Here is an 11,775-nt window from a genome sequence, read left to right on the forward strand (position 1 = left end):
GACCAAAAAAAAAAAAAAATTGAAAAAAAATAAAACAGGTCACATTCAAATTTAATCATAGGCTTCAGAAAAATTTAAGTGAATTAGCTTTCCTTTTTTTTTAACTTATTTATTTAATAACCACATACTTAGAAGAATCATTTCATTACAACAGCATTGACATACTCAATAACAATTTCCTGAGCTAAGATGCATCTCTTTCAAAATTGGCTGTAAATTTTTAGGTTTACAGTTGAATTATTACAGCTATACAATATTGTACTCAGTATAAACCCTATAAGATATAAAATTAAATGAGGTTTTAACCTCTAAAAAAGATTTCCATTTCATTATTAAAATACACAGTTTCATACAGAAAAATTCATTTTTAATGTAATTGAAATTAAGATTTTTGCACCCGCGTTTCTAATCTCTATATATCTGATTATTACTAGTCACATTTGGTTACTTTCTGAGATCCTTGGCACCTAAACAGGGATATAAAGTCATCAGGTAGATTTAAGTGGTAATGTTTATCACCTCTACTAATCAACATGAAGTAATTTTTATGCTTCCTCCTCAAATATAACTCACTTTTTAATTTGTTAAATTTTTGTGTGTGTACATCACACAGAACAGTTGCATTAATACAGTTATACAATATTGAACTCAGTATAAGCCCTGTAAGACATAAAATTGAATGAGTATTATAACCTTTAAAAAAGATCTCCATTTCATTTTAGAATATGCATATGCACGTATTGCCTGCATGTAGGTAAGTGCACCCGTGTCGTGCAATGCCCACGGCAGACAGAAGAGGCTGTCTGATCCCCTAGAACTGGAGTTAAGGACAGTTGTTAGCTGCCATGTGGGTGCTGGGATTCAAACCAGGGTCTTCTGCAAGTACAACCAGTATTCTTAACCGCTGAGCCATCTCTCCAGCCCCATGAATTAGTTTTCATATAAGCCAAGTTTGATGGTGTATGCCTGTAATCCCAGCACTACGGCAGACAGAAGAGGCTGTCTGATCCCCTAGAACTGGAGTTAAGGACAGTTGTTAGCTGCCATGTGGGTGCTGGGATTCAAACCAGGGTCTTCTGCAAGTACAACCAGTATTCTTAACCGCTGAGCCATCTCTCCAGCCCCATGAATTAGTTTTCATATAAGCCAAGTTTGATGGTGTATGCCTGTAATCCCAGCACTTGGAAGCTGAGACAGGAAAATTTCCACAAGTCTGAAGCTACTCTGGGCTACTCATAGTGAATGTAATAAGACCCTGCATCAAACAACAATAAGAACAAAAATAGATAGAAATGTTTTACATAATAATTTATAGAATATTATCATCATAATTTCATTTGTTTAACCTTTAGACGATCAGGTCCCTTTAGCAACTGAGCTGTCTCTCCTGCCCTCATTCATTTAACCTTCAAAAAATAGCTAGAGTAAGGTACTTGATAGTAGTGAGCTAGTTCTATCCACAGGATATGTATAAATTGTCATGCTTATCTTTGAACCACAAGTAGAAAATCTCACTCTGACTTATCAGCCTATCATTGTGAACAGCAAGTAGCAGGGGACAGGCTGTGAGCCACTTTCTCCTCTTTCATTGATGCCAATGTGCTCCCACCATGTCATTTGATTCCCACTGTACCCCTGGATAGACAGGTATAGAAGCTAAGTCACAACTGAGAAATCTGAGGCTCAGGAGAGTTTAGTAATAATAATAATAAAACTTGTTCTAGCAAATGAAACTTGTTCTTGCTAAGAGCAAAACAGAGCTTACCTCAAAATGCTTCATTGAATCATTTTGTTCCACACCCCAACCCACTTCTTAAGGATAATATGGCTGCTTTGCACACATAAAATAAAAGCAAAATTAAAAAATAAATAAATAAAGCCAGGTGTGGTGGGCATCCCTTTGACCCTAGCACTTGGAAGGTAGAAGCAGGCAGAACTCTGTGAAATCATGGCCAGCCTGGTCTACATGGCAAGTTCCAGGCCAGCTGGGGCAAGATGAAGACCCCCCACTTTCACATTGCTGGTACTGTGCTGGAGAGGCAGATCATTAACAAATAAGTGATATGACAGGGGTGTGGATACTTTGCACAAAGAGGGGAAGATGAAGCTAGGGAAAGTGGCATGTGCCTACAGTCTCAGCTACTTGAGATGCTGAGGCAGAAGATCCTTTAAGCCCAAGAATTCAGGGCCATACAGGGCAACATAGCAAGGCTTTTTTTTTTTTAATTAAAAAAAATATATTTTCTTTATTCTTTTTATTTGCATGTGTGTGTGTGAGAGTGTATTGCCTGCATGTATGTAAGTGCTCATGGAGGTCAGAAGAGGGTGTCAGACTCCCTGAAACTGCAGTTACAGACAATTGTTAGCTGCCGTGTGGGTGCTGGGACTGGAAGCTGGGTCTTCTTCAAGAATAGCCAATGCTCTTAACTGCTAAGCCATCTCTCCAGCCCAGCTTTTCTTTTTTTTTTAGGGAGGTGGGGTAGGTGGGAGATGAGAGAAGGGATAGGAGAAAAGAAATAAAAAGTGAATGAAAAGAAAGAAATGAAGGCTATGGATAAGATGCACAAAATAGAGTGGTTAGGTAAGAGCTCAGAAAGTGATAACTGAGCAGTAAGCTAAAGGAAATACTAAGCCAGACAGACGTGTGAGGGTCACTCTAGGTATATGGGAATGGCAGGTGGAAGGCCCGAGAGCTGGTTAATGTGACTGCTCTGTTCTAGGAACAAAGAAATGAAGATTGTAGCAACTGTAAATCATGAGAGTTCTTAGAGAAAGCATAAGGACTTTGAGCCAGAAAACTTTCAGAGGGTTTTAAGGAGAGGAGTGACATGACAATGCCTACTGTGCTGAAAACAGAAGGCCACGAGCTAAAAGAGGTTAGAGTAACCAAGTAAGAGACAGGGTGGCTTGGACCAAGACAGAACTGATAGAAGTGGTAAGAAATAATTGGATTTGAGCTACATTTTGAAGGTTAAACCTACAGGATTTTCTAATCAATTAGATATAAAGTATGAGGGGAAAAACCCACAAGAGCCAAGGAAAGGGACACTACTTACTAACATGGGGAGAGGCGTGAGAAGAATAAGTTTGGGTGAAAATACCAACAGCTATTTGCTCTGTGTTTATTAGTTCATTAGGGCTTGCCATAGCAAAGCACAATCCAAATTATAATTCTTTCATATGATTTGTGTAACTAGCAATAACATTAAGACCAGATTTTAATTAAATAAAACTTTTGGCATAAATAAATAAGCTAAATGTTAAGTCATTTTTCAATATTATAATTGATTTTCAAAAGGTAGCAGTATTGGGCCTAGAGAGATGGCTCAGTGTGTTGAGGAACCCTGCTGTTAGGGTCGCAGTCTCTCCATGTCCGGATAGCCGCTAGCCGGCTCGGCGTTTGATGGAAAGACTCCCCTTTTCAGCGGGGCACCTCCTGCTTTCTTCCTGGCTCACTTTGAAGTGGCCGCAACAGATGCCTTACCTGAAACATGACCTCTGGCATAGAAACTACCGGGTTTTTTCTATGTGTTAATCAGGCACTGCTGACAGCATAGAAGCCCACCGCCTCATGTAAATGAAGCATACTACAGAGCACCTATCAGCTGAGGCTTTTGCTACTGCCTCCACACTATAAATCTTCTAGTTTTCACCCTAATAAACCAGAGCTGTATCACTGACTCTGACTCGGCTGTTTTCACTGTGTTTGGAGCTGAGTTGTGTTTCACTGCGCCTGGGACCAGCCTATGAGCAGTCTTCCCGGAGGAGCTGTCTCCCGTCAGCACTCACTAGCGCAGCTTCTGCATTAGCCGTTCCTGCGCTCCCCGCTTTGCTCTCCCTGCCCCCCGCGGACCGGTGGCCAACGACGCGGGCACAGGGGGAGCGTCCCGCAGCTATCCTGAGCCTCCCGCAGCTTGGCGCAGAGCCCCCTGCAGATTGGCGCAGCCCTCCCGGCAGCCTGCCTTGGCGCAGAGCCTGCACTTGCCACTGCCGCGGACCCGCCGACCCACAGAGCCGCCAGTGTCCGGCAGCTGTGGAGAGCCAGAGAACCACCCTGCAGCAAGACCCGTACCCAACCAACATCAGTGGTTAAGAATACTGGTTGTTCTTGCAGAAGACCTGGATTCAAATCCCAGGACCCACATGGCGGCTAACAACTGTCCATAACTCCAGTCCCAGGGGATCCAACAGCCTCTTCTGACCTTCATGGGCATTGCACGACAGGGGTGCACTTACCTACATGCAGGCAATACACTCATACACATAAAATAAAAAAATAAAATGAAAAATAAAAAAAGAAGGCAGTATAAGCACATAATGGTAAAGTTAGAAGATGAAGCTCATAGTAAAGGGCTTGTTAGCAAGTGATACGCTCCTGGGCTTGCTTGATAGGATCTTTAGCAGTACACCTCTGCCACTCTCACCCCACACAAAAAAAATACAAAAATAAATGCAGGTATAGTGGTACATTCTTGCAATCACAGCCTTCAGAGGCTGAGGCAAGAGAATACCAGTTCAAGGACAAGCGTGAACTACACAGCAAGACCCTGTCTCAAAAACACAAAACTGGGACTGGAGAGATAGGTCAACAGTTAAGTGTTCTTTTTTAAAAAATACTTTTATTTATTTATTTATTTTATAATTACTTTTTTTTTTTTTTTTGGTCTTTTTGAGACAGGATCTTCCTGTAGCCCCAGCTTTCCTGGAACTCACCATGTACACCAGGCTGGCCTTGAACTCACAGAGATCTGCCTGCCTCTGCCTCCCAAGTGTTGGGACTAAAGGCATGCTACCATGCCCGGCTCTCAAAGTGATTTGTACATAAGGTAAAAGAGCTGTATCTAATTTTTTTCTTCTGAGGGGATATCCAGTTTTGCCAGCACTATTTATTGAATAGGTTTTTTCCACTGCATGTTTTTGGCTCCTTTCTAAAAATTATGGCCAAACTTTTGTCAGTTTATCTGAAGGTCCTCATGTTCCATTGGTCTACCTGTCTGTTTTTATGCCAGTACCACTGTATCACTGTCTTTATCACTGTATCACTGTAGTACAGTTTGAGATCAGGTGTTGTAATACCTCCAGCTGTGTTCTTACTCTTTAGGATTGCTTTGATTATCTGTGGTCTTTTGTGAATTCTTGGATTGATTTTTCTAGATCTATGAAATATGAATTTTAATAGATCCTACATTAAATCTGTAGATTAGTTTGGGTAGCATAGCCATTTCCACAAGACTAATTCTTTCAATCCAGGAGCATGGAAATTCTTTCCGTTGGCTGGTATCTTCTATGATTTCTTTCTTCAGTGTCTTAAAATTTCTGTTGTAGAGGTCTTTTGCTTTGTTTCCTTGTACTCCTGGGTAATTTTCTTTTTGGTGTTATTATGAATGAGCTATTTTTCCTAAGTTATTTTTCTGAAAGTGCTTTGTTGGTATATATCAAGGCTACTTTTTTAAAATATGGATTTTGAATCCTGCAACTTCATTATATTTTTTTATTAGATCTAAGAGTATTCTAGTAGATTCTATAGGTTATTTTAAGTATAAAATGAATCACATCATCTACAAATAGGGACAGTTTGACTTCCTATTTTCTTAAATATTTTATTTTTAAAATATGTGTATGAGTGATTTGCCTGCATGTATGTAAGTACACAAAGGCCAGAAGAGGGTGTTGAATTCCTTGGAACTGGAGTTGCAGATGGCCATTAGCTGCATTGTGGGTGCTAGAAACTGAACCCAGGTCCTCTGGAAGAACAGCAAGTACTCTTAACCACTGAGCCTTCTCTCTAGCCCCTTTCCTATTTTTATCCCTTTCATGACTTTTTCTTGTCTAACTGCTATAGCTAAAATTTCTAACACTATATTGAATAAAAGAGGGGGAGAGCCTTGACTCATTCCTGATTTTAGAGGAGTTGCTCTCAGTTTGTTTCCATTTAGTATAACGTTTGCTATAGCTTTGCCATATATTGCATTTATTATTTTAAGGTATGCACCACAAATTCCTAGTTTCCAGGACTTTTGTCATGAAGGCATGTTGAACTCTGTCAAATGCCTTTTCAGCATCAATTAAGATAATTGTGGCTTCTGTCTTTAAGTTCATTTATATGATGTATTACATTTATGAATTTGCATATGTCGAACCAGCCTTGCATATCCAGGATGAAGTCCATTTGATCACAATGTGTGATCTTAATGTGACATTATTTTTTGATGGTTGAACCAGTGACAATTCCTGAGAGGGTTTTAGCCTGAAAGGAAGGAAACTTAAGATGGCAAAGAAAAGCAGGGTGATCATTCTAGCTTGTATGTCTGAAAAAACAGCTCTGGGGCTAGACAGATAGCTCAGCTGTTAAGAAAACTGGCTGTTGTTGCAGAAGACCCAGGTTCGAGTCCCAGAACCCACATGGCAGCTAACAATCATTTGTAATTCCAGTTCCAAGGGATTGGATCCCCTCTTCTGTCCTCTGAGGGCATTGCATGACATGGGTACACTTACATACATGCAGGCAATGCACACATACACATAAAATTTTTAAAAAAATAGCTTTTTCTTGCATTTATACAACCTAAATACAGTGTCCAATATGTGGTTTCCTTTATTTGATGTAAGAGCCTATTATTATTACCATTATTAATGATCACTGATTTCAATTTTTTTGTTTTTTTGTTTGTTTGAGACAGGGTCTCCCTGTAGCCCCAGTTGGCCTAGAACTCCCTTTGTAGGCCAGGCTGGCCTTGAACTAACAAAGATCTCTCTACCTCTACCTTCCAAGTGCTGGTATTAAAGGTGTGCACCACCACGCCCCACTTCAACTTTTTATTTTAATTTAATTAATTAATTAATTAATTAATTAATTTACTTACTTATTTTGTCTTTTTGAGACAGGGTCTCCCTGTAGTCCCAGCTGACCTGAACTCACCATGTAGACCAGGCTGGCCTTTTATTATTTTTATTTCATGTGTATGTATGCATTGCCTGTGTGTAGGTAAGTATACCCATGTCGTGCAATGCCCACAGAGGACAGAAGAGGCTGTCGGATCCCCTGGAACTGGAGTTATAGACAGTTGTTACCTGCCATATGGGTGCTGGGATTCAAACCCAAGTCTTTTGCAAGAAAAGTCAGTGTTCTTAACCACTGAGCCATCTCTCCAGTCCTTCTTTTCTTTTTTTTTTTTTTTTAAATAACCAATAGCAACACTGCAAGATTTCAATTTCCAAATTATGTGGCAAATTCAATTATACAACTGTGATTAAGTCAGGTGTGATGGTGCACCCATGAGGCTGAGGCAGAAGTGACTGATAAATGATAATATTAAGACCAGATTTCAGAGGCTGGAGAGATGGCTCAGTGGTTAAGAGCAGTGGCTACTCTTGCAGAGGAAATGGGTTCGATTCCTAGTACCTACAGAGAAGCTGACTACTGTCTGTAACTCCAGTCCCAGGGGATCCAATGCCTGATTCAGGCCTCCTTGGACATTGCACAGCAGGGATGCACTTATATACATGCAGGCAATACACTTATACACTTAAAATAAAAATAAATACATAAAAATACCAAATTTTGTCTTCATTCAATAAAATGTTATGAGCATAAGCAAATAAATATCTAAGTCATCCTTTAATATTATCATTGATTTTTTTCAAGAGAAGATTGTTTCATAAGCATGCAATGTTAATTTTACCAGCCTGGGCTACTCAATGCAACTTTTGTCTCAAAAAGCAAACAAACAAAAAACCCAAAGTAAAACCCAAAAACTCCTGGCCTGGCTATATTTTCCTTATTCTCCTTTTTTTTTTTTTTTTCGGCCTTTTTGAGACAGGGTCTCCCTGTAGCCCCAACTGGAACTCACTATGTAGACCAGGCTGGCCTTGAACTCATAGAGATCCACCTGCCTCTGCCTCCCAAGTGCTGGGATTAAAGTGTGTGCCACCACACCTGGCTCCTTTTTGTTTTTTAAAGTGTGTTTCAAGCATGTACAAAAGATAAACGCAAAGTCTGAGTAGCCAACAGTCAACCCCTCATAAAGGTTACATGTATCTTTTGGGCGCAGTATATTAAACCTTTAAAAGTTAACATTTCCATCCCTAGGACCTCTCCTTCTGCCTCTCTTTTTTCAAATCCTTTTGCCATTTATAAGAAAGGGATGCTGAAACTTTGTTCTCCACATCTCTTTGAGTACTAAAATTAATTAAATCTTTATAATATTTATCCCCAAATTCACTGGTATTTTAGTATAGACATAAAACTTGATTTAAGGGAATATTGCTTAATGCTATATTTCTTTTTTTATTTTAATTTAAAAAAAATATTGTTTATTTATTATTTTTATTTTATGTGTATGAGTGTATTGCCTGAATGTATGTGAGTGCACCTGTGTCGTGCAATGCCACGGAGGTCAGAAGAGGGCTTCAGATTCCCCTGGAACTGGAGTTAATGATGGTTCATACCTGCCATGTGGGTACTGGGAATTGAACCCGAGTCCTCTGCAAGAGCAGTCAGTGCTCTTAACCGCTGAGCCATCTCTCCAGCCCCTTAATTTAATTTTTGTGTATTTTATACAGAACATCTCAATCAGTCTGAATCATCTTTATACTCCTGTCTCCACTGGCACCCTCTCATAGCACCCCCATCCCCCCAAATTCATGGATTCATTCATTTGTGTTAAGGCCTACTGTGTCAAGTTAGTGTCCCCAGACATTGCACAGTTCAGGTGGTTCATCAACTGAGGTCTAGTCAGTTTATCTAGAGTCCCTTACCTTAGGAAGATCAGCTTTTCTTCACCTAGCAGTAATCAGTTGCCAATATTTGTTCAGCTAAGATTGGGTCTGCTGTCCATTTTCCCATATCTATGTTGGGTTTTTGTCTGCTTGAGTTTGCATGGGACTTGTGTATGAATACTGTATTTCTATGGGAGTGTTTAGCTATGAATAACTCAGAGATGAGTTAATAATCCTGAGAGATAAGTGTCCTAGTTTCTCCATTGCTGTGACAAAACACTCTGACCACTTCCAACTTGGGGAGGAAAGGGTTTATTCAGCTTATATCTCCTGGGTCACAGTTCATCAGGGAGCTCAAGGTAGGAACTCAGGGCAGGAACCTGGAAGCAGGAGTTGGAGCACAGGCCTTGGAGGAACGCCACTTACTGGCTTGCTCCCCTGCCCCTGCTCAGCCTGCTTTCTTATGCAACACATGCCCACCTGCCCAGGGATGGCACCTCCCACATCACTCAGCAATCAAGCAGGTGCCCTATGGACATGGCTACAGGCCAGTCCAATGAAGGCAATTCCCCAATTGAGGCTTCCTCAACCCAGGTGTGTCAAGTTGACACTAAAGCTATCCAGCACAATAAGTCCATTTACTTTTCTCCTACACATAAGGAATGTTTTTTTGTTGTTGTTGTTGTTTTTTTTTTTCAAAGCCTTATTTGATCCTTAGAACATCCTCTTGATAAAGGTGTAGGATTATTTTCTTAACTTTATAAATGAGATAAAGTCATGCAACATAACTAAAGAATTAAAACTAGATAAACTATGATTGTGATAACTTCATAAACAGTTAATTATGTATATGTAACTGTGTGTCTATGATTACTGTGTGCATGTATGTGTGTCTTCTGTTCCCCATTTTTGGGAAAAAGACATTGGTTTTAAAAAAGTATCTATTCCACTGATATGTATGGGTGGTTAACATTTCATTTTAGAAATTCCATTACTCCAGGCATGTATTAGTTCCATTCAGGGCAGTCTTAAAGAGAAATGCAAATAAAAAGTATTGAACATATACAAGTAGATGAATTTGTTACATGATAATTGAGCACCTTAGCAAATGGGGGGTTGGGGCACCTGCCCCAGAACAAAATGGGAAAAAAGAAATAAGAAAAGCCTAGATAGAGTGTAGTAGAACCCTGGACACAAGCAGTTGAAGGGTACTGAAAAACTGAGAAGGGTGGAGATGAAGTGGATGTTAAGAAAAAACTGAACAGGCTAGCTTTACAATTTTGCTTCCGTTCACACCTAAACCCAGGGCTGTTTCATTTATAGTAGGTAATTTGCCTGCAATGTACAATTTCTCTTACAGACCACAAAACACAGAGAAAAATTCCTTAGGTGCTGGGGGTGTAGGTCAGTGGTAGACCAAACAACAAGTAAGTGCTTAGCATAGGCAAGGTCTTAGATTCAACACCCCCCCCCCACCAAGCACCAACAATTAAAAAGAAAAAAAGAGTCTGAAGCAAATCATCTTTACCCTGCATGCATTTACCTATACCGGCTGCCACTCTTGTTCATCCTTAGAGTTAAAAAAAAAGAAAATTCCAAAGCCGTTTCTTTTCTTAGATATTTGCCAGAAATTTAAGGTCCTTTAGGTCCCCGTCACTTAAACTCAGCTGCAGTGTGTTAAGTCAAACTTTTTGGCTAAGCTCTTTAGGTTTTGTTTTGTTTTGTTTTGTTCTCTAGCAGTGTTGGGGATTGACCCATGGGTACTAGTTCTACCCTGGAGTTACATCCCCACCCCCCACGTCAGTGTTTCTTTATCCACTTCCTCTATTCTATCCTTTATCTTCTCATAACATTGAAATGAAAGCTAAGGACATTTCAGTTCCTACCATGGTGCCAGGCACACAGGTGTTCCAAAACTTCTGTAAATCTTAAAGTTGTTAAGTGGGAACAGCCTGAAAAATTCTGAAAACTCTTGTGATTCCTAAGATGAATTCTTTAGTATAAACTAATTACAAAGATAATCCTCCAACTCATGAAAGACTGGGTTAGAAAATTCTGAAAATCAACAGAAACAATAAAAAGTAGCTCTAAGATTTATGAAGCATGCAATGTTTTTCCTGTATTCATTCATACTCTATGGTACAAGAGACAAATCAGTTTGTACTGTACTTCAGAAATGACTAGTCACATGCTTAGCATCACAGTCCTTAACGGTTTCCTCGAGAAAAGGGCAAATTCATTTCTCCCAATTTGGGGTGTTCCTCACAAGGGAAACTCTACACATTACTTTCAAAGTTCTGTTTTGTGCTAGGGAGTTTCTAGCCTTGTTTCTTCATTAGGAATTTTTACAGTATCTGGGCTGGCTCCATACTATGAGCAATGAAGAGGTAAACAAACAAACGGGGCAAAGCCTCCGTCTTTGCCCCCAAAGAGGTTACAATGCAAATGAAGGGACCAGGCTCAGAACTCCGAACAAAAGCCGGGGCTGCATAATAATGTACTGCTGGGGTGGGGGATGGGAATCCCGGGAGTCCCTTTTTCTAGGAAAGCAGTTTCCAGGAGGTGAGAGTTTAGGCCAGCCCTGAAAGCACGGTTGTAATGATTTGCAGTTGAAACCTAGAGAACTTTCTACTTGGGAGATAAACATCTACCCCGATTTAAGGTGGGAAGTGCCCGAAGCCTGAGAGATCATAAAAGGGCTGACCTCTTACCCTAATGGCAACTTGGGGAAAGATTGATTTTTAAGGATATAATAGGTAAGTGCGGGGACGTCAGTTGGTGAAGGTGGGAAAGGAAGGAGGTATTTTTAAAAATATGGAAAACTTAGACCTAATGAAACTGGTCAAAAACAAAAGAGAAATTAAAGAAGACTGGTTCTGATAACTATGTACAAATGGAGATTACTATAGAGAGAGAGAGATCCTTGGGTCAGAAAACAAGCTTGAGTGAACCGAAATTGAGGCCTAAGGGGGAAAAGGAGGAATAAACGGTAGCTGAGGAGTTGATAGTTGAATAAACAGGAATAACAACAAACATAAAGAAATGTCTGTTATAAAC

The sequence above is a fragment of the Nannospalax galili genome, unplaced genomic scaffold (genome assembly GCF_000622305.1).
Source record: "Nannospalax galili isolate Female #2095 unplaced genomic scaffold, S.galili_v1.0 scaffold734, whole genome shotgun sequence".
Lineage (NCBI taxonomy): Eukaryota > Metazoa > Chordata > Mammalia > Rodentia > Spalacidae > Nannospalax > Nannospalax galili.